This window comes from Dermacentor variabilis, chromosome 2 (assembly GCF_050947875.1).
Source record: "Dermacentor variabilis isolate Ectoservices chromosome 2, ASM5094787v1, whole genome shotgun sequence".
In the NCBI taxonomy this organism is placed as follows: Eukaryota; Metazoa; Arthropoda; class Arachnida; order Ixodida; family Ixodidae; genus Dermacentor; species Dermacentor variabilis.
In genome coordinates, this window is record NC_134569.1 from 107067995 (window position 1) to 107090389 (window position 22395).

Below are 22395 nucleotides of genomic sequence, written 5' to 3' on the forward strand. Positions count from 1 at the left end.
CGTTATAGTACTGACCGCCGATTTGGTCAGGTGCTCCGCAGATGCTGGGGACTAAGGGCCATGGATTAATTGTAGGAATCATCAGGAAGGTGGTGGCCGAATACTGCACCAGGGAGGCCAATTCCTGTTCTGGTGAGGGAGTGTCTTTGTTGAAACTTAGTGGGCTTTCCTAATTGGATTAGCATAGCGCCACTGGTTCTCGGCGTTTTTGTCGGTGTCAGGCACCACTCCATTCTCCGTTCTTCAGGCCACCTTTCAAACGTAAAAAACTTCAGTGATGCTACGGGGCCAACAGAATGAGCATTTAATTTCAACAGTTTCGACCGGTGGACCGATCTTAATCAAGGTTTACAAGAAATTTTCTTGTGAACCCTGATGAATATCGTTCCACCTGTCGAAACTGGTGAAATTAAATGTTTATTCTGTTTGCCCTGCAGCATCGCTCAAGTTCTATATGTATGGTGCGCCAGCTAACGTTAGCCAAGCTGTTCAACTACAAATAATATTAAAGAAAAAACACCGTGCAAGATACAAATACAAGACCTACGGTACTCGGTTGTCAGTCCTCTGACGACCGAACCTCATAGGCCTTAAATTCGTATCTTGCACTATGTTTTTTAAAATATTTTTTTCGTCGAATAGCTTGGCGAACGTCAGCTGGGACACATGGCATCCGAGAATATTAAACTTAAGGAGTTCAAATTCAAAGAGGCTTGCGCCAGGGTTTCCCCTTATCACCTCCATCCTTCATGATGTGCCTGAGCTGCATGTAAATGTAACGTATTTTGTTGTAGCGCAAGCTGAACCAAGACAACAGAAAGGCACATCTGACTCACACAGCGCTGTGTGTGTCTGATGTGCCTTTCGGTTGTCCTTGTTGAGCTTGCGATAGAAAAAAATAAGATATGCCGTACCAACAAGCCCCTATAGCTATCCTCATGGAAAGTAAGTTAGATCGAATATAATCTCTCGTACAAACATGACGATGTGGAGTTGGACCGAACAACGCTTTTTGGGCATGGTACGCGCACATGACATTGTTTTGTTTCCCGAACAGCTTGCCGTCCGGGAAGAAACAATGAACGTCTCCGAGATCAAATTTTGCGAAAATGGGGGCGAACATTATGGCCACTGTTCCCGCGAAATAAAATGTGTGTGGATAAATTACTGCCCCTGTAAAAAACAAAATTCTTAACATGTGCTCGAAAGGGATGTATATTGTTAGCCGTTATTATCCGTTGCGAAGATGTATATTCAGCGCCTCCACGAAATGTTATGCGTATAAAATTGTTTACAGGATGTATTTACAAAGATAGAGAACGCTGATTTTGCGTGGAATTCCTCGCCCTCATACATGCCTATACATGCCTGATACACAGACTGCGATTAGGCGTCGCCTTCACGCGCAAATATTTGCACATTATTGGACGGACAGACTCCCCGGACTGTTCAGTATGTGGCGCTGTGGAGACTATAGAACATGTGCTCGTGGTGTGCCCTGAGTATGCGCGCGAAAGACTGACAATGGCAGATACCTTGAGACATTTACACAATGGACCACTGTCGGAGGACCTCTTGCTACGCGCATGGCCACAGAGTTGGCAGACGACAGAGACAATGCGTGCTCCTTCACGTTTCCTAGGTGACACGGGCCTGGACTCACGCCTGTGATACCAGTTGTGTAATGTGTCCTTCACCTCGTTCCTCCTATTATCATCCCGCATTGTGACCCTTTTTCTTCCCCTCTTCCCCTTCCCTTACGTAGAGTAGCAGGCCAGATGCTCCATTATCCGGCCGACCTCTCTACATTTTCCAGTATGTTATGGTATGGTATTCCTTATGCGATGGCGCACACCCACTGTGGGGGATTGGCCAAGATTTGGATGAAATTAGGCTATCTTTATTAAAAAACTGAAAATGGTAAAGCTAACTGGAGGAAATCAACAAAAATAAAATGTTTAAGAATTCAAGACAATCTCTTTGTAGCAATTATAAAATCCTCCACGGTTGAGCAAATATCCCTGTGGCACTGTCCAAGAGAGGAGGCTCCTAGAGAAAGGATATTTATAATTGAAAAGCTCAAACCAAGCTGTGTAAATCTTGATTCTAGATTTTTTCTTAAAGAAGTGAAACGGCGGCAGAATATGAAAAAATGATCTATTGTTTCATCTTCTCCACAGACTGGGCACAGAGGGGAGGGCACCAGACCTGCCCTGTGACGATAGAAGTTTAATTTTGGTATTCGACAACGTAATTGGGTAAAGATGACTTCAGTTTTTCTGGTGTGAAAGGAATTTTTAGGCCAAGGGAATAGGAGGTGTCGATATTCTGAAAAATTTGCTACAGCTGGGTTCAAGAAGTCTTGAGTAATTGTATATCTCCTGAATCTAGTAGTCGTCAGGTAAGCTATTGTAGGAAGTAATGGTAATACAGGGCCACTGAGGGCCGCTCTCGCGAGACTGTCAGCCATTTCATTCATGACTAATCCTTCATGTCCAGGCACCCAAAGCAATCTAATTAAATTTATGTGGGCAGGCACTAGAAAATGAAATGTACGTAAAAGGTTAGTGACACCATTTGCTGTGAGCGAGGAACATAAGGATAAAGAATCTGTTATAATTACTACCGCCGATGTTGACAGATTTAGTTTGCGTAAGGCTAGGACTACAGCCAGAAATTCAGCCAAAAATACGGAATAAAAGTCCGGAATCCTGATTGCAAATGACCAGTTTAGAGAGGGAGAGAAAATGCCAATTCCAGATTTTTCTTCACACTGTGAGGCGTCTGTCGCAATGACCGTACTTATAGCTAAACTCAATAAATGATCCTGTAATAAGCCGTTTAATATATTATAAGGGAGATGTTTTGCATTATTTGGGTAGATGTCATCAAATATAATTTCTAGGTTCTCTCGCACATCACAAATAGGCGGTACCTCCCAGAGACGTACATTTAAGGGATTTATCAATGTTTGTACGAAGACGACCTGTGGTGTATGAAAACGATGCCAGTGTACTCCGAAGAAAAGTGCAGGCTGAGAAATGAATATGTATTTCAATCTTCTAATAGGGGATTCATACAATTTCAAGACTGTTTGCACCGTCAGTAACCGAAATCTACACAATATTGAAGGCAACCTGACTTCTTGGCGGAGACGGAAGAGAGTCAAGTCAGATGATGATGATGATGATGATGATGCTAGTGATGATCATGTACCTTCAAGATATGGCACGTACTCACAGCGCGAGATGGGCCAAAAATGGGGGGAGGGATCGAACTAGCTGACATATATAGGAAATAAAGCATAATTAATACACTTGATAATTTTGCGAAGAAATTTGACAGAGGTGAACAGATTACTGCAACTTTTAAAAATTATCGCAATAATAATAAGGCTCCTTGAACAATTCAGCTGACAAGAATTTAGAAGCACAATAAGCACTGCAATGAAAACTGATCAACATGATAACCCTTTAAATCCTTTGTCGCTTGAATAAAATCACAAATAGTGTCAAACACATCCTTATGCCTGTAAACCGGAAGTTCCGAAGGAGAACAGGACTAAAGTAGTTAAATTTAATCCTGCGTTAACTTTTCGTCGTCTTCGGAGCCGTCCTCCTTCTCCTCTTCACCTCACCGTATACAGTATGCGGGCAAGGTTTCAAACAGGCTAAACATACTCGTGCAACGCATGTGGTTTTACTACACACGAATGATTTATTTTTATTGCAACTGCTTTGGTATAGAAGTTGCATAAGGAGGGATAAAGTGCCTCAGAAAGGCTGGCCGACGTTTCGATAGGTGGATCTATACACGCCTACACTTATCAAGAAATAAAAGCTCTTTCTTGGTTAGGAACACAGATGGCGCGCTTACACACTTCTCGGGGCCAAGTTTATAGATGCGATAGGCTTCAATCAGCTCTTTTTCCTGCTGAGTCTTAGCCTTCGCCAAGATTGAAACGTCACTGAAGATGGGATTACAACCGCACTCCTTACAATGCAGTGGAAGATTATCTCCTGTGCCTGTGGGTATTACATTTGCATGCTCACGCATGCGATCATTCACACAGCGACCATTTGTCCTATGTAATCTCTACAACACTTCAAAGGAATACTGTACACCACACATGTGTCGCACGTGCGGTGCTTCCCGACATGCTTGGTATTGCACGCACCCTTTCGCGAACTGTGCTGCGAGACCCTCATGCATAGTTTTGCAAGCTTACTCTAAGTTGAGAACTTGAGAATCTACTCTCGAGTTTGACGGCATTCTCCTAGTATAACCCTCTTGGGCCATTGCGTATGGAAATTTTCTCAAAGTCCGCAATACACTGACGCTCTTGAAGCTCCGTTTGCGTATTACCGCCAAAAAAATCTTGATTATCTTCATCAAAATGCGAACTCTGTGGCACGTTCATTCCTCTCAGAGCAGTGCAAGGGCAAACTTAATTCGTGTGCGCGGTAAGTAAAGTATGCGTCTAACGCTCTGGAACGGTTGAATAAGTAATTTTGGTAAAAGGCTGCAATTAACCTACAGAGTTTCGACTGTGATATAGTACACCGCGCGCCCAACATGATCGCAGTTCCCATGAAAATTGACTTTCCGTGCTACGTGTAGCGCTCGCGAGCAGAAGGCAAATGAAGTACGGTGCTTCGTATTACGTGCCTAAAGAGGAAGAAAGCGATCATTTAATGATGTTATTTCCAATGTTCCCAATTAACTTAGATACAGTAGAATCCTGATAAAGGGAACCTCAAGGTATCGGAGAAATATGGTCAGATTTATAGGAGTTATGTTTACTGATTATGATACCTTTCCATGTTTGTACTGCTAAGAAGAAAAAAAAAACATGGAGCAGCATTGTACTATATCATGTACTATCGTGAGCAATATGAGCGGGAACGCGCGCGACCGCGTGGCAAATAGCCTCGAACCCGACTTGAGGCCATTCGCGGCGGCTGCTGTCGGAAACAAAGTGGGAAGGACGCCGCTGTTCCGCTAACTGTTCGCACTCCCCGCCTCGCTAGCGTCACCACGAAACGGCAGCTGATTGCGTGTCGCCGGCCGCTAGCGATTGGATGATTTCATATCAGCGCGCAGCCACATCCAATGACCCATCAGGCTACGTAACTACTGAGGGATCGGCCGTGACGTAGCCTGCCATGATACACATGATTTGCTCATATCTAGGTGGCGCTGGCTGTATAATTTATTATTTTTCGTGGAATATGCTTATAAAACCGTCTGCGTTTCAGCGCCTAACGATGTCGCGAGTGTCTTTGCGTAAGCGGGAAGAGGTCGTCGAATTGTCAAAGAAAGGTTACACGCAGCGCAACATGGCTGCCTTGACAGGCTGCCAGTTGAAGACCGTCAACAAGACAGTCCAGGAGGAGGAGGAGGAATAAACATTTATTGATGAGGAAAAAAATAAAAAAAAATGGCGGAAGGGAGCGGTGCAGGGTGGGTCCCTATTCCAAGACTCCAGTGGCCATCGTGACCCGCCCAGCTTGGTCCAAGAGGCCCTTCTGGGCCTCGAGGTCAGCAAGAGCGAGGATGGCCTCCCAGGGCTCCCTTAGCAAGGTGAGTACCAAAGGTGAATTAATGGCATGAGGTCTTTTGGCGCACTCCCATGTTACGTGAGGCAATGAAGGCCATGACCCGCACCACGGGCAAGAGTTAGTGTACAAGGTTGGGTTTATTTTATGGTATCTACCCAAATGTGGGTAGGTATCCGTCTGTATTCTTCTATATTTTTGCGCCTCCTCTACATTGAGTAGCCTGTGTGGTGGGGCGTACTGTTGCCGGGTTCTTCGCTGGTGCTCCAGTATATCGCGGACCAGTAGGTAATTGTCTTTTTCATCGTTGTGCGTATCTCCAGCTCGGTTAGTAAAGCCTCGAGCTAGAGTGTGTGCCTGTTCGTTTCCCGAGATACCCTCGTGGCCAGGACACCATAAAATTGCATGATCTTCTTTCAATGTGTCGCCTATGATCTTAAGGGCGACTTGTGGTATGTTGCCTTGTAGATACATTCTGCATGCCACTTGTGAGTCGGACATTATTAAAGCTGAGCTGTTTTGTTTTTCCTTGTATGCGATAGCGAGAGCAATCGCCGCTGCTTCCGCTGTTGCAGTGCACCTAGTGCGTATCGAGGCTGATGTGTGAAGCGTTCCGTGGCGTGTGGGTTGAACTGCCACTATTACATGTCCTTTGCTAAATCTAGCTGCATCAGTATACATTACGTCTTGATTACTGCCGAAGGTTTTCTGAAGATGTTTAGCTCTCGCTTGTCTTCTCGCTGTGTGATAAGTTTTGTTCATGTTGCGTGGGATTGGGGAGACCACTATGCGCTCGCGTATTGGATCCGGCATTGCGGTCGTTTGTTCCTTAGAGTACTGCGGTCGCAATGGGTAGCCTAAACCCGACAGAACGTTTCTACCTGTGCTTGTGTCCAAGCATACCGAGGTGAAGGACGCATTAAGGATGCGCCGCACAAGAGGGGACCCCGCGCCACGTCGATGGACCAAGACCTACAAATTGTTGCTGCAGTCAATGAGAAGCCATTTCAAATTGCGAAGGACGTGCGCAGTAATGTCGAACTGGCAAATGTAACTGACAGCACGGTATACGACGAAGGTTAAGGGAAGCCACGCTCCGAAGTCGCATCGCCGCTCAGAAGCCTCTTCTCGCTGCTGCCAAGAAAACTGTTCGCCTGAAGTTCGCTGTCGATCACCGCCGCATGGAACGTGACGGATTGGAGATACGTCATCTTCTCCGACGAATCTACTTTCTCGAGCCGCTCGGACCAGCAGAATAGAGTGAGTCTCATGGAGAACATGCTTCTGTTCGCAGAACATCAAGGAGGTGGCCGCAAGCGGACGCACGTCTGTAAACGTGTGGCCGCGGCTACTTCGCCAGACGGCCTAAGTTCCCATTGTAAGCATCTCTGGCATATTTACGAGTGCTGCTTATTGCGCATTGCTGGAGCACGAGATGATCTCATATGCATTGAATGTTCCACGCCCGGATGGGTACTATCTATTCCAAAAGGACTTGCCTCCTGTGCATACAGCGAAGGTCGCGACACGTCTTTTAGATGAACGAGGGGTAATGCGTCTTGAGTGGTGCGGGAAGGGTGCGGACGTGAACATAATAGAGCATATTTGTGCGCATATGAGTGCTAACCTTTCCACGCTGTCCTTGGACTTGGCGACCGCTGATGAACTGTGTGAAGCTATAGAGTAAGAATGGAAGCGTCTTCAAGGTGACACAGCCTTCGTCGAGGCTCTCTACGGGTCTCTGCCAGAAATAATGGAGGCCGCCATTCAAGCCGGTGGAGCCCTGGCCCGTTATTAGCCCACCAAACGCGCAAGGGCAAGCTAATGCTGATATAATTGGGTACTTTTTTTATGTGCGATCAAAGTTTGTTACTATGTCGCAAGCGCCCAATAAAAACTTTTCAACCGACTGCTGCGTGCAACTACTCTCCGTTCACGAGAACCAGGATACAGCAAAATGGGTGTAAAGAAATAATACTGCGTTTTCCTGCGCGTGAACGCTATTACAGGTGCTAAAGTATCAAGCAGGTATCACTGCCAAACAGTCCGTGCGTGTCATAAAGAGAGAGAGAGAAAGAGAAAGATATATATATATATATATATTTTGCGCGGAACTATAAGCAACACATTGCCACGCCCTGCGTAGTATAGCCGCCTTATCATCGCTAGCGGCCGGTGAAACGCAATCGGCTGCCGTTTCGTAGCAACGCTATCGAAGAGGGAGTGCAAACAGTTAGCGAAAGAGCGCCTTCCTTTCCCCTATGTTTTCGACGGCGCCATCCACGCATCGCGCTAACTCGGTTTCGAGGCTATTTGCCATGCGTTCGCGTGTTCCCGCTCATATTTCTCACGATAGTACCTTCCAAACATTGTTAGGCATGTTAAGCACGATGTAGTGAATATAGCAGCTATTTTGTCCCGTGGTTTTCGAGCACTTGACGGCTACTGGAAAACTGTAGCTTCGCTAGTTTTGGTTTCAAGGAGGCGCCGCGGCGACGTATTAAAACAAAAACATGTAGCTCTTAGTGATTCAATTGGTGGTACAGTATACAACACGTTGGATCGTGCAGGAGGAGTCCAAGCTACCCAGCAATGCGCTGTAAGGTGTCAGAAATTTCAGTTGTCCCTGTTTTAGTCGTCTGTGCTTGGGGCGAGTGGCGGTACCGCGAAGCTGTCCGTCTGTACGTGCGCATCAAAACCTATGAAAATTTTTGCTTACTTGAGTCTTTGGCACCGCTTCCTTGAGGATGGCTATATTTCAAATCTTGCCTTTTTCTTCAGAGCTTCCTTCTGCGGTTCCGTTTACAGAGAGTTGCGAGAAATGTGGTTCCGATTAGCGAACTTTTTGTTGTTGTTGTTATTTTGCATTACCCGAATACAAAAACAACCTATTTAGATACTGTTGTTTCGTTTAGGCGGCAATGCTGTTTCAACTATTTCCGTTCGGCGAGATTCTGCTGTATTTCAAACGCTTGGTTTCATCACTTTAATTCTGGCTGCAGAGTCGAAACTCGGCAGAACAACGTGCGTAGTGTACTATGTTCTACTTTAGTCTTTCGAATTCTCCTGTTGCTCTTCCTTTCCTCTCTCCTCACCTCCTTCCTATCTTCCATTTCTGTGTTGTTGTCACCTCCCTTCAGAAAAGTAGGCAGGCGTTGTGCCCCTTCCGGTGGCAGTTTCCAGCCTGCTCCTCGCTTTCCCTTTCATGTTAACTGTGTATATTTGTATATGTGTTCAAATAATAATAATAATCACCCATTACGTGACCCTAATCAGCGTGCGGTGGCTACCATGTTTGGCTCCCCGAGTACAGTGCGGAAAGTGTAAGCGTTTCGTAAACGCCTCTAAGTGGAGACAAAATGAGGGTTTAGCCGTTATCATTCAGGGTGCAACAAACTTCCACCTTAGTTCAAAACTTTGCCCGCACAGCGCTTCTAACATGCCTCTTATTCCCTCCGAGCACAAACACGGCGAATGATCTATAGTTCTCCCGAGACGTCGCGAAAACACGCATATAACGTTTTCAGAGTGCTTCTAGTCTCCCTAAAGCGCAGCTATAGCTATAAAGCAAACGCATCAGCAAGCAGACAAAAAAAAAAAAAAAAACGACCTGACAGGAAAGTTCAGTTAGGTCAGTGAAAACAACACTAGCATAAAGGAACGCGGCATTAGCTTTCCTGTACGTCGTCTGCAAGGTCAATGAAATTTGCAAAGGCGGAGACGTAATTTGACGCTGTGTCCTGCGGCAGGAACGCGTATGCAGTGAACTCTGCCGACGCATTATCTGCTGACTGCACCAGATTTAACGGGAGCAATATATAGACAAAGTAAAGGAGAACGAGAGAACGGGAGGGATATAAATGACATGCGTTGAAGAAACTCAGGGAACCGTAAAGAATTAGGCCTCCTCATTCTGCTCACCGGAACCAAGCCATTTAGGTATTCTATTTTTTGTTTTGCTTGTTTGTTTTTTTTCTTCTAAAATTCAGCTCAGCTTTTCTTAAAAGGCTTTATAGAAACCGTCAAAACAATAAATTTCGAAGACGGTGCACAACGAAGTATCGAGACTTTCAATAGCACCGAGGTTCTTCGTAAGCGTATAGAACTCTGCATGCAATCAAGACTTTCTCCGCTTTTATACGCTTGCTTCCTTGTAAACGATTCCTTGGGCTTTATATGCGCACTATACCGTGCGCGGACGCACGTTAGCTATTCTGTAACGCAAGTCTTCCTCGGTGAAACGAAATCGCTTGTGTCATTAAAGCGAATCTCGGAGCTGGGCTTTCGCACTTAGACATAGAATGTGCTCGCGAGGAAAGAAAGCGAAGAGCTATACATAAAAGAGAAAGGAAAGTAAACGGTGAAAGTCTATAGTGCATCGGAGATCAACGTATATACACCGCCGACTCTGCATCATTATGTAACGTTACCATATATATAGAGAGGAGGACAAGAAAAGACGGGCGCATTATTAGCGCGCGGGCTTTTGTGCGTCACACTGAACCGAACAGCCTGCTCATCGCCGAAAAACGGCATAAGAAGAATTGCATAAACAAGAAACCAATTATGCGAAGCTGTCGTTATAACGGCGGCTGGGAAACGCAATGCTATCAGCCAACTCGGAGGAAAAACGACACCCTTTAATGCAGGGCTATCGCCGTTTTTTTCCCCCCCTTTTAGAGCTTCCGCAAGTGCTTGGGCAACGCGTTTGAATATTTGCACGTCCGTTCTTTAGAGATCCGGATCATTCGTGTGCTTTTCTTTTTCTTATTCTTTCGCACAAACTTGCCTCGTCTGTCTTCACGTTAAAATGACGCGCCCGTCAGACCAAAGTATACGCACCAGTATAGCGGCGACGGGGTTCGATGACACTCATGACAGCAGATAACAGTATTCTGCGTAGGTTATTTTTATCACGCTTTTGTTTTTTTCAGAAGCGCTGTGTATACGGAGTGCTACAAAATTTCCGCGCTACTGGCCGCTCGAGGCGCTTTGCGTATATTCGCGGTTTTTTCTTTTTTCAATTTGACGCTCGGCAAAACACTTTTATGTAGCTCCTATAGAAGAACAGAAAGCTGTTTAGGAAGCTTTTCATGTTGCTTTACAGTTTTCTCATTGACAGTTCTCATCCAAATATAATATTTGAGACGCTGATTGATTAATTCAGGCTAATTATCTCATTATGCAGAATGAAAAAAGTAATCTGGGTATCTCCAAGCGACGACAAACAACACTATCTTGATTCTGTCCAGCTACTTCGTGTTTGCATATTTTTAAAATCTTGTTGCATGATAGTTGGATTAAATGCTTGGCTCAAGTTACGTCGGACACCCTGTACATACCATGTGTTTGACGTAATAGTTCTGCGGAAAACCCGCAACGGGGAGAGAAGTAATTATTAAAGGGAAAATCAGACATCCACCCATTCGTAGCAAATGCTATACAAAGGCTAATAATCTTCAACTGCGAGGCTTTTCTTCCGAGGAACCCGTATGGCTTTCCTTTGTAGCATTTGCTAGGAACTAGTGGATGTCTGACTTTCCCTTTAATAAATACCGTGTGTTTCAGCGAACACCTTCAAATTCTTTTTTGAAGTAGCCTGAGGCCGATAGTATACAATTCTAGTCCGTGAGCTGGCCTACTTCAAGAGGTGGACATTACTTGCAAAAAAATTGAAATGCATAATCGATTAATTAACAAGAACACTAATTAGGCTCTTAGCTAGTTACCTTGTGGCACATATTGCAATTGACAAATTCTAGCCGGGGAGTTCGCAAGGCGGATCCACTTGGAACGAGTTCTCAAGATGACACCAGTTTCGAGATATCATTTCCCGAGCTTTGCGGGGAAATGCATTGGCGTTCGAGTTACTTTTGCGCTTCAATGCATAAAACGACTTCTTTAATGAAAGCAAGTAGAACGAAAGTGCATTTTTACCGCAAGTTTGATGGCGTATATCTCGTAAATGGTGTCGTCCACACAGTTATTTTTAAGTGGACATTCCTTGGAGTCTCACCCGCTAGAATTTGTAAATTGCAATATGTGCGATCAGGTAATTAGTTAAAATACTAATTAGTAATTGTGTGCTAATTATATATATATATATATATATGCGCACACTATCGGAAATATAGACAGATCTAAAGTCCCTCAATAAGAGGGACCTTAGACAGATCAGGATGGTTGCGCCACCCTCGTCATAGCGTCATGGTCATTTCATCGCGTCGTCATTCCGTGTTTCCATTTCAGCATACATTCTGAGCGGCGTAGGGCATAAACGTAAGCGTTACAATACATTAATGTTAGGACTGTACTCTGTGTAAACATAAATGCTGCATTATATTACACCTTAATTAAGCAGGATGAATTTTAAACACTGGCATCATTTGCACTTAATTAAATAACTACTTCACTAAAGCTTCGTTTCACGCAGTATTCCAACATGCACGTTGCACCTGAGTAATTTTTTTTCTAACCATAATACATAATAAATAACCATAATAATATACATTGCACGAGCGTTATTTCCCCCGTCTTAATTTTAAATGTTTCACCACTTTCATAAAAAAAAAAAGAAAACTGCAACATTATTATGTTGTGTTACCGTGTTTTGCGTAAGTTCTTGTATGTCCATGGTTTGTGCCACCTTTCGCCCTAAATTCAATGTCGCTTGGAAATTGGTCATTCAGGCTATGATCTCTAGTTTCTTGGTAAGTACAACAGCAACCCGATCAATATCTGATTCCAGCAACATGAATATGGCCTCGTTAACTGTTCGCCCTACATGTACCTTTTTTGCTGCGGAACAAGGCACGGATAATTTCCATCTCTGTATTTCTTGCATTTCTCGAACAAATAATTTCCATCTCTATATTCCATAGTTTATGCGGGGAAGGCTAAGTGCGCTTACCGCACACTTTGTTGGGCTACGGCTGCTGCACTAATCATCGTCCGATTGGTTCGAATCGAAACGAGTACAAATAGGCAGAAGCAGACGGGACAAGTGAAAGTATACACACCGGGTCCGCCCCTCCTACACGCTTGTACCTGTCTACCTGCGTTCTGACACTCTCGAACACATTGTCATCTAGATAACCGCTGAATCGTTGGTGTGGCACACATATCCATTCAACTATATACACGTCGAAGCCCTGCTAGACTGCAGGAATACACGGAGATTGCGATGGCTTTTCCAATGACTCAATGACCATAAAACGACGTTCGCCACCCAGCAGAGCAATCAAATCGTTTCTCATCAAGGCATGGCGGTCACGGCGCCCCGACGGCATTTGGACATTACATGGACTATGCCGTCGTTCGCCTGAGTAGAGGTTTGTTTAATCGTTTTGCTGCGTTTTTTTGTCCTCCCGAGTCGACGGTAGAGTGTGTGGATGATGAGATCGATACTCTTCCCGATCATGGCCTTCGGACCAGGGCCTCGGGCGTCCCTCCACCGTTCAGGAAGCCCGAGGTGCCCATAACAGTGACCAAAAAAAAAAAAAAGAAAAACGATCACCACGAACGTGCCGCACTGCGCCTTGGCATTAATGAGGCAATCCATCACTCGCCGCGCAGGAATATTATTTCGGCTGAACGCCAGCGCTCGCGTTCGATACATGCCGGAACCAATCGAGATCAGTCTACACTTGCACGGCTTTCCGGAAAAGAAAGGTTCGCAGACCAAGGCTTTCCATTAGAGCAGTTCGTTTACTCACTTTGCGCGCATCTTTCATTATGTTTTCCTTTTTTTTTTCTTCGTTGTTCCAAGGTCTCGCAGGGGCGATGTTCTATCGCTCAAGGCAAGACGTCATGTCCGATCGCCGAGTCTGGGAGCTTCACTCGCTGGAAAGATTCGCTTGCTTCTATATTTTTCGTGTATGCTCAACCTATGCGTAATCAAGGACCAGCGGGTCAACTTCTCTTGTGTCTTTAATGAATCCTGAAAAGGTTTGCGTGGCGACATACCTATAGCATGCTACTCCAGATGGGTATGGTGAAAAATGAAACGACATGAACAGTGTGCATGTGACAGATACGCGACATGTGCGAAACATACTACAACGCTTTACAAAATAAAGTATATTTAATTAAGGCGAGTGCCTGTGGCAAGGTTAAAGGCTCATTCGTTGCGCGAGTTGCACAGGCGGCATTAGACTATATGGACGAAGTGTACGCGTCGTAGTTCAGGGGATGAGAGTGTTTTATGCATATTCAGCGCGGACGTAAGGGCTATTTCATTAATAGCTTGCAAAGGCACGTTAAGTGGGCTGTGTCTTCCGGTATACGTTGCTTTCCAGGCCACGGTGACGCTCTTACTCGTTTAAATTAAAACTGGAAGTATTTAGCATTTCCAACATTTAGCTGAATGCAAATAGTCCCGATAGCGCCTTAGCAGGAGTGATTGGGTGTGTCTACACTGCATTAGGTTTTCTAAGAAGGACCCAGGCCCACCTAAAGGTCGTCTGCGACACTTTGCTACTTTACCTGCGGAGCAGCAAGACAATCCATTCCAAGGTGAAAACCAGACCAAAAGTGTTGCTCTTAATGCTTTTTCATTCTTTTAGTGTGAACATAGTGATGTACATCTACAGCCTGTGCTTCAATGATACTACCAACACTAAGGATCGCGCAGTTCAAATGAATGAATGCATGAATGAATGAATGAATGAATGAATGAATGAATCAATGAATGAATGAATGAATGAACAGATGGATGGATGGATGGATGGATGGATGGATGGATGGATGGATGGATCGATGGATCGATGACAGTTTATTACATTATTAGAGAGGGCTGGCTTGTGGCCTCAGTGGGGAGCGGGGTTATTCGGTTGACGAGAAGTAGCGACTTATTATGGACATTGTTAAATTTCCATCAAATTGTCGAATTCTTCATTGGTGGCTTTTTGAGCCAATCAGAGAGGCCGTAGCAGCCTTCTGGGCCAATAAGATCTGACAAGGTATAGCGAATTTGACAATGTGGCGGAATTCTGTGTAGAACCACCCATGTCAGTGGTAATCATAGAAACGAACATATCATAAGGCGCAGTACTCGTTTACAGTGCTGCCTAGGGAAATAGGAGATCTAGGAGACTAGCGAGAACAAAAAAGAGTAGGAAAGAATAAAAATAAATTGGTATGGTTAAGCGAAAATGTAGAATAGCTAAAAACACGTCGCTTGCCGAATCATGTCAGTAGTGTTTTGTATGCGCACTCGCCAGATTTAATTACTCCATGCCTACGGGAAAATAAATGCGGATAAAAAAATAAACAGCAGGACAATTGCGGCAGAATACGACTGCGCATTAGGTTAGTGCTGCTTGATCGTTTTGAAATGTCTAAGCAGGGTGCGCGGAAGTTCTTAATTACTGAACGAAGGAGGATCTGCTTAGCGCACATACAAGACTTGCTTTAGATGCCGCGCAACTCATTCCAAATTTAAGACTCTTCGGAGTTAAGAGTGGAGTTTGTTGAGGGCAAAACGGAAGTGGAAAGAAAAAAAAACGGCATCAGCAAGTAAACAAAACCAAAAAGGATGTGGCTAGTTGCTGGATCAGCTTTCCCCAAGAGAAAAATGTTTTCGCATATTCCTGAGATATTGGCAAGGTTTCGGATCTCCTCCGTACAGCAATAAAACCCATTTGCTTCTAGTTAGCAAAGAAGGAGCGAGGGAAGTCAGAAATAGGCCTGAAGGTCCTGATTTTGCAAAGAAATCGTACACCTTATACATAAGGGGAAAAAATGGGAATATAACGAGTATGTGGGGTGCAATTCTCGCAGTTCTTTATTTTTTTGTGTGTGTGTGATGAATAACTGTTTCGTTCTTTCTCTTTGTTAATAGAAATTTATAGCCTCTAGACCAACTCCAATTTCTCTTATTCAAGCACATGTAAAACGCAGGAATGCGTTTATGAGATAATTGCTGTACCAATTTGAACGAAATTTATTGCATGTGAAAGAGGAAGTTAAATTGTATGGTAAGTCTAGGAAGCAAAATTTTCATTTCGGACAATTTTTTTTAATTGATGAAGTTAAGAAAAAAAAGGAGGATAGAAGCACTAAGTTTAAGAATTCGTAACGTAGCACCAAAAACAGATATCACAGAAGCTGCATTTGTTATAGCATCTGAAGCTGACAAATTTGATATAGGAATGTACAACTTAACGTGAAGCTGTTACTATGTTTACAATTGCTCCGCCGAAGTTTTAATCACAAATTAGCGGCACATTTAAGAATAGTGAGTAATAAATCAGTTTTGTCCCCTTTAAAGGTATAATTAGATAAGGTTTACAGAATTGTGCTAGCGTTTTTTATTGCCGAGCTAGAGTCGTAAACTTGGTACCTATAGTTTTTCTTTTGTTTTGAAATTTTAAATAATTTTGGTAAGAAAAATTGGCAGCCTAAATGAAAATTGTGCAGATCTCACACTGGGAATCAGTATATATAGGCGAAGCTTATCACGGGCCATCAAGGCATAACGGCGCGTTACGACAAGAGACACGCTGCAAATTTCAGTGACGAACACGTCCCCCAGCCACTGTGCGGAGAAAGTGGAACATTTATTCAGCATTAGAACCTGTTGAATCACAATTGCATCACGTGATTAACCTTGTAGAAATAGGGTGCCTCGATGCATTCCATGGAGGAGCCAAAGGACCTGTCGCATTGTGGTTGTGGAAGTAGTAGCAATATCAGCAGCGCCAGCTGCATGCGCTCAGAGAGACCTTGACACCTGCAGATGGCGCCGGCTACACCTGTTCCTGACATAACTGTGCAAAAAACGTCGCAAATCGTGTTAAAAAAGAAGTGATCACGCTAAGCAGCTCTATCGTCACGCGGTCTTTCGGACGACCTACGAAGCCCAGTCATGCGACCAAATAAATGTTTAAAATAGGACAAGATTTGTCTTCCACTAAAAACCTTTGTTCCTCCGCAAGCGAGCAAATCCATTCACCGAATGAAGCTTCGGGTTATCGGTGCCACGGCAAAACTTGTAGTTCTCCGAAGCATTTGATGCATGAGCCGGCATGCAACCACTCCAAAGACGTAGACCTTGACAGCCGAGGCACATCATGAATGCCCCACCTGCCAAACCAAATTTGCTTCACTACAGAAAACGAGATCCTAATGTGTGTCACATTTCAAACATATACTGCTTGTTTATTTCACACTTTAGATCGCGTCTTTGCGCACATGAGTAGGAGCAAACGCTGTACATCTCTCATTAAACAATTGTTTGAGTTTGTGCCGCTGTAAATATCGGCTCTTGTCACGAAACAATCTATATATTGTAGATGGTTGAGCTGTTAAAGTGGCACACACGGGGACATTGAGGCGCACACACGAAACGGATATTGCGTCAAGCGAATGAAGAAATAGTTCCCACAGTGCGCCGAATCACTGTGCGTTGCGAGCTCGCGTGTCAGCGTCTATGCGTGCGGCCACCTGAGCAGCGCAACCGTATACACTCGTGCCGTATACAAACGAGCCCCCGTCAAAGCACCTTTAAACCGATCTAATACGTTCTGAGTCCTGAACCTTAAGGACAGATGCCAAAAGTTAGTTTAGCGGATTTGACATTTGGCCTATTCGTTAAGCCACCATGTCTTGCTTCTATTTCTTCGCTCACGTAGCCTTGACTACGTGAAAACGTAATTTGCCGCTGAAGCAAATTTTAAACGGGTGGCAGTAAGCTGCCGTAATCGGCCAGTCACTATACGTTATATATATCGCTTGTCCTCCAGCGGAGCAGAAAGCGGATCGTTATCTAAGCAGCGAGGAAGAATAACACAATGAAGAAGATTACTACAAAGAAGAAGAATATTACGAGGAAGAGGAGCTCGATCGAGCGATAGCGAAAGTATAGTGGCGAGAGTTTCTGGATGCTTATATACGCCTCACCGCTAAGGACGAAGCTCGTCGTGCGCAGGTTGCGCCTCAGATATATAGAAATGGATAAAATCACACAAACACACGCCCACACAGAGAAAAAAAAAAACTGGGTCGAGTGCTTAAGAAGCTTACGCAGGCCTCCGCTCGCTCGGATGAGGCGATTCCCCTTCATGCGACCTGCTCTTTGAACCAGAAGACAAGTGTATATATGCGGCGAGATCGTCCAGTCAATAAATCTCTCTTTATTGCGGCTCGGGGAACAAATTGCGCTTATCTAAATAGCGCCGGCCTTCTTTTTTCTTTCTTCTTTCATTTTCTCTGAAAATTTCCTTTCCTGCCTCTCAGCCCTTCCTACATAGCACTCTCCGAGCAGCGCCTACGCCTCCGTTCGGGAGGCTTTTTGATAATCCCTCGAGTTTACCGAGTCTCGTCATGATCGTGCTGCACGGGGCGTGAACTGATACGGCCTGACAAGCGAACGAAATGAGATCCGCTTCTTCCTTGCGCGTGGCGCCATATTAGTCGCGATATTCGAAGTCACGTACCTAAGAGAGAGAGAGAGAGAGCACAACAGAAAGAAAGAACCAGGAAAGATGGAGAGCGCTAAGCGTGTGTAAAGGAGAAGCCGATATGATAAGACGCGCACTGTTCACGTTATATGGGGCCATATACACTCCATAAGACAAGTTCCGGGAAAGACGGGAGAGACTGGACAATTAGTCCTACAAAAAAGCGCATTCGTCCCTCAAAGGACTAACTGCAGCAGTGTGCGCGGCGTCTGAAAATTTCGGAGGGTAAGTGTTCAGTCCCTCCCTGCGTCGGAAAGAGAGCAACGGGAGGATGAACGGCCATGGTTACTCACCATGTGCTCCGCAAGTTGCCCCCGTGTATTCGAGTGAAGTGGCGGAAACGGTATTGTCTGTCAGAAAAGCTGAATAATTTGAAGTTCCTGCACTGTCACCGAACTGTATACATGGCAGTACTTTGCCTTGTCGCGAGAAAATTGCGTGGAATTGAAAAGGCGGGGCATGAAGAGCCATCGTGCGCTTCACACGCGCACTATAAGCGAACGATAGACATCAAAGGGGCAAGCGATTGGTGGGCTGGCAAACATTATCGGTCAATCGTACCTAAGTTGCTTCCGTTCCACGGAGATACCTTAAGAATGAAGCGATGCGTAGCTCAAACGGGGCACGCTAAGCGACATAGAAGTTAGTAATCTCGGTCGTCTTGCATGCCCAGTTTGCGCTACACGTACATCACGCAATGCGTTTCAAGTTGAATCCTCCTGAGAATAATTGGACAGCTTTCGTTCTGCAGCCGCATAACTTTTCCCTACCTTTTGCGGGGTCATATTTATAGCTGCTCTCGTGCAATACACACTCAGCTGTTAGCGCTGTTTACCGTCTTTTTCTTTCGCCGTCCGTGTGCTTCTGCGCTGCTGCAGTGCAGATAATGCCATACCAACTAACCCACCAGTCTGCCCTTTGGAACGTCACTAGCCAAGTTTGGCTTAAAACGAAGGGCAAAGAGGGGGCCGGGGGGAGATGAGAAAACTTACAACACAAAAAATAAAGAAAGCACACTGACGATGGAGGATCAAATCAGCTATCCGGATTCTCTAGTGCTTCTTTCTTTCTTTCTTTCTTTCTTTCTTTCTTTCTTTCTTTCTTTCTTTCTTTCTTTCTTCCTTTCTTTCTTTCTTTCTTTCTTTCTTTCCATCAGCCGCGGGGCATCTTGACAAAGTAAATCTCCGAGGCGAGGCCATAAATAAGTTCCCTTATAAGTCGGCGCAAACTTCAGCGCCCGAAGAGAGTTTGGTGCCCAAAAAGCGAAAAGCTTGGGGAGCGTACCCGATAAATGCGATATGACAAATTGGATGGAATCGACAGCGCGAGACCGAAGCTCGCAGGTCGTGCGGACGCTCGTAATCTGCGCCTCGATATATATATATATATATATATATTCTGCGAGTTGGTTCTCGAAATTCGGTTTGAAGACGCGTCACAGGCGCATCAGCAGAAAGCGCTATATTGCCGTCTCGCTGATGAGAGAAATCTCCTCCCACGATAAGGGCGCCAGCGCAGTTACTTCCACCGCCCACATACGCGATGCTGTAGCGGAGACGACGTCGGGGAGGAAGGAGAGGAGGAAAGGCCGCTCGGCGGAAATCAGAAAAGCGGAAGGAAACTTCCGCGACAGTGTAATAGCGGCGGGGCGATTTGCCTCGAGACTGTGAGCCTGAAATATGGCGACTGAAGGTGCCTGAGGGCACGCGTATGCAAGCGCAGCCATCTATTGCTTTTTATTCCCCCCCCCCCCCCCCCCCCCGCCTTTGCTGCGCGCATCTACAGACATTCTTTTCGTCGAAATTATTGAAGGCGCGGATTTAAGAAAAAAAAAATGCACTCCCGTTGAGCTGGGGAGCGGGCGAGGTAAATTTTTTTAACCGTCAACGAACGAGCGCTCTGCTCATAATTCACACCGATAAATAAAGCTTATAGAACCTCGATTCATATGCCTGTGCAGAACCTCTACCTGCAGTAGTTTAGTTGTTGGGGCATTGCTATGGATTACAAGAAACTTAGGGTGGGGAGTCGGGGGGGGGGGCGAATTGACGACCAGCATATAAAGGCACACTCACACAGTAGACGAGCACTGATCGACAATTGTTCATTTAAGAAAAAAAAAAAACATGTTCGCGCAAAATGAGTTCCTTAATATTTCCCTTTGGGTAATTGAATTTTATCGGTACTGTTAGCGTTTGATTTTAGTCGCGAGCAGCCTGGGATCTTGGCGACAAGAAGGAAATATGCGTGTCAATCCGTAACTATGTTAGACACATTTAGCTTGTCCGCACATTTATGGTCATTTTACGGAATACCGGAATACTGGAGTCTTACGCCGAGCAGTCGCGCTGGCGGCGCTATCTGGTGGCACCGAGTTCAACCACAGCACACACAGCTTCCTGCAACGACCAACCATATTCGAATTACAACTGCTGGCCCAAACTATCGGTAGCAACATGATTATTACCGCGCAATGCATACCGACCCAAACACTCATGGAACTGAGCCTTTTATAAGAAGTTGCTATTGAATAAGCGTGCCACAAGACGTCGCTGCGGTGCCCATTATAAGTTAGGTTAAAGGTTAGCTTCAAGCAGGCTAACTGCCTACGTATCCCGGCCCCGTTTCAAATGGGATGCCAATAACCAACATCAGAGTGCATGTATACGTATACGCACAAGCTAAAACTGCTGTTACTACTGGGGGCTACTGAAATCGATGATCTGGCTGAATCCCCTGTGGCCGCGGAAGAACACTGTCAATAAAGCACGCGGTGCCGACCAATGTAATATATTATTACGATATCATCGAGCGATGCTCAAGGGACGAGCCGGCGCGAGAACGACGACGAAGTGGGTCTGTGCCCTTGGCGCGAGCGAGTGTCAGCCTGGTGGTCTGGCTCCAGTGTAAATAGCCTGTATATAGCCTCTTTCATCTGTGTCTTTCCACACGCAACATTCTGGTGGAGGTCAGCGATCCCCGTCCTCGCCACGGAGCTCCGGAGTGGTCGGTACATCGAGCTTGTCCCCATGCCTTCCGGTGACGAGACCGCCTCTGCAACGGCTTCGGCTTGTCCGACTGCTCCAATCATCACGGCTGCCCAACATCGCGACCCTGGTGTGTTCTCTGGCCTGGAGGCACAGGACGTTGACGAATGGATCAAGAGCTATGAACACGCCAGTGCTAATAACAGGTGGGACCCAAAGATCATGCTCGCCAATGTCATCTTTTATCTCGGCGGCACCCCACGCGTGTGGCACCAAACGCACGACGACGAGATAAACAGTTGGGACAGTTTCAAAGAAAAGCTCAGGGAACTGTTCGGCGACCCCATTGGGCGCAAGGCTGCCGCGAGAAAGGCTCTTGCGTCTCGTGTTCAGACATCTACAGAGCCGTATACGTTTCATACATCTTCGACGTCTTGGCTGTCTGCCGCAAAGCGGACGATACTATGTCTGAAGCAGATAAAGTGTCGCATGTGCTAAAAGGCATTGCCGACGATGCTTTCAATTTGCTTGTTTTCGGCCACGTCTCGACTATCGACGCCATCATCAAAGAATGCCGTCGCCCTGAACAAGCTAAGAGCCGCCGTACCACACATCACATCACGCGGCTACCCAACACTGCTGCTACGTCGACATGTGGGGTTCGACCGCGTCAGACCACCCCCTGTGACGACGTAACCCGTATTCGCCGCGAGCTCGAGGCTGCCTGTTTGCCAGCTTTCTCCGCGACGCCTCCCGATCCACCAGCAACCACGACTGCGATGATTCAGGCCGTCGTCAGGCAGGAATTTGAGAACATGGGTCTCAACTCCGTGCGTTCATCGTCTGCACCCACGGTTCCCCAGTTCTCTAGCAGCCCTCCTCGTCCCCGGCAGTCCTTTTCTGCCACATCTCGCCGCAACCCGTCCGAATGGCGTACCCCTGATGACAGGCCGATCTGCTTCCACTGCTTCCACAATATATTCAAATAAAATATGTTTATATATTGACGGGAGCTACTGCGCCAGCCGTTTAATGTAGTTCAGCCGAAAAAAAAAAAGCATTTTATTCCATCCCGATAAGTCCTTTCCTATCCGGGTTAGCCATTTGCACATGCCAGCGTCAGCCAATAATAGTTAATTCCATCAGGAGTGTGCGGGATGCTTTCAAACCACACCACTATAGGCGGACCAGACGACGTAAATATAAAGATAAAATACTTAGAGGCACAACTAGTCACCACGATCATTTAATAAAGTTCATTCAAGCAACATTGCAGCAACAGAGTAAGCATAGTGTGTGTACGTACTGCTGAGAGCACTGAGCAGTGTATAGTAAAATGCTAAAGTCCGTAAAATGTTACCAAAGCAATAAAGCTTTGTAACCTAAGTT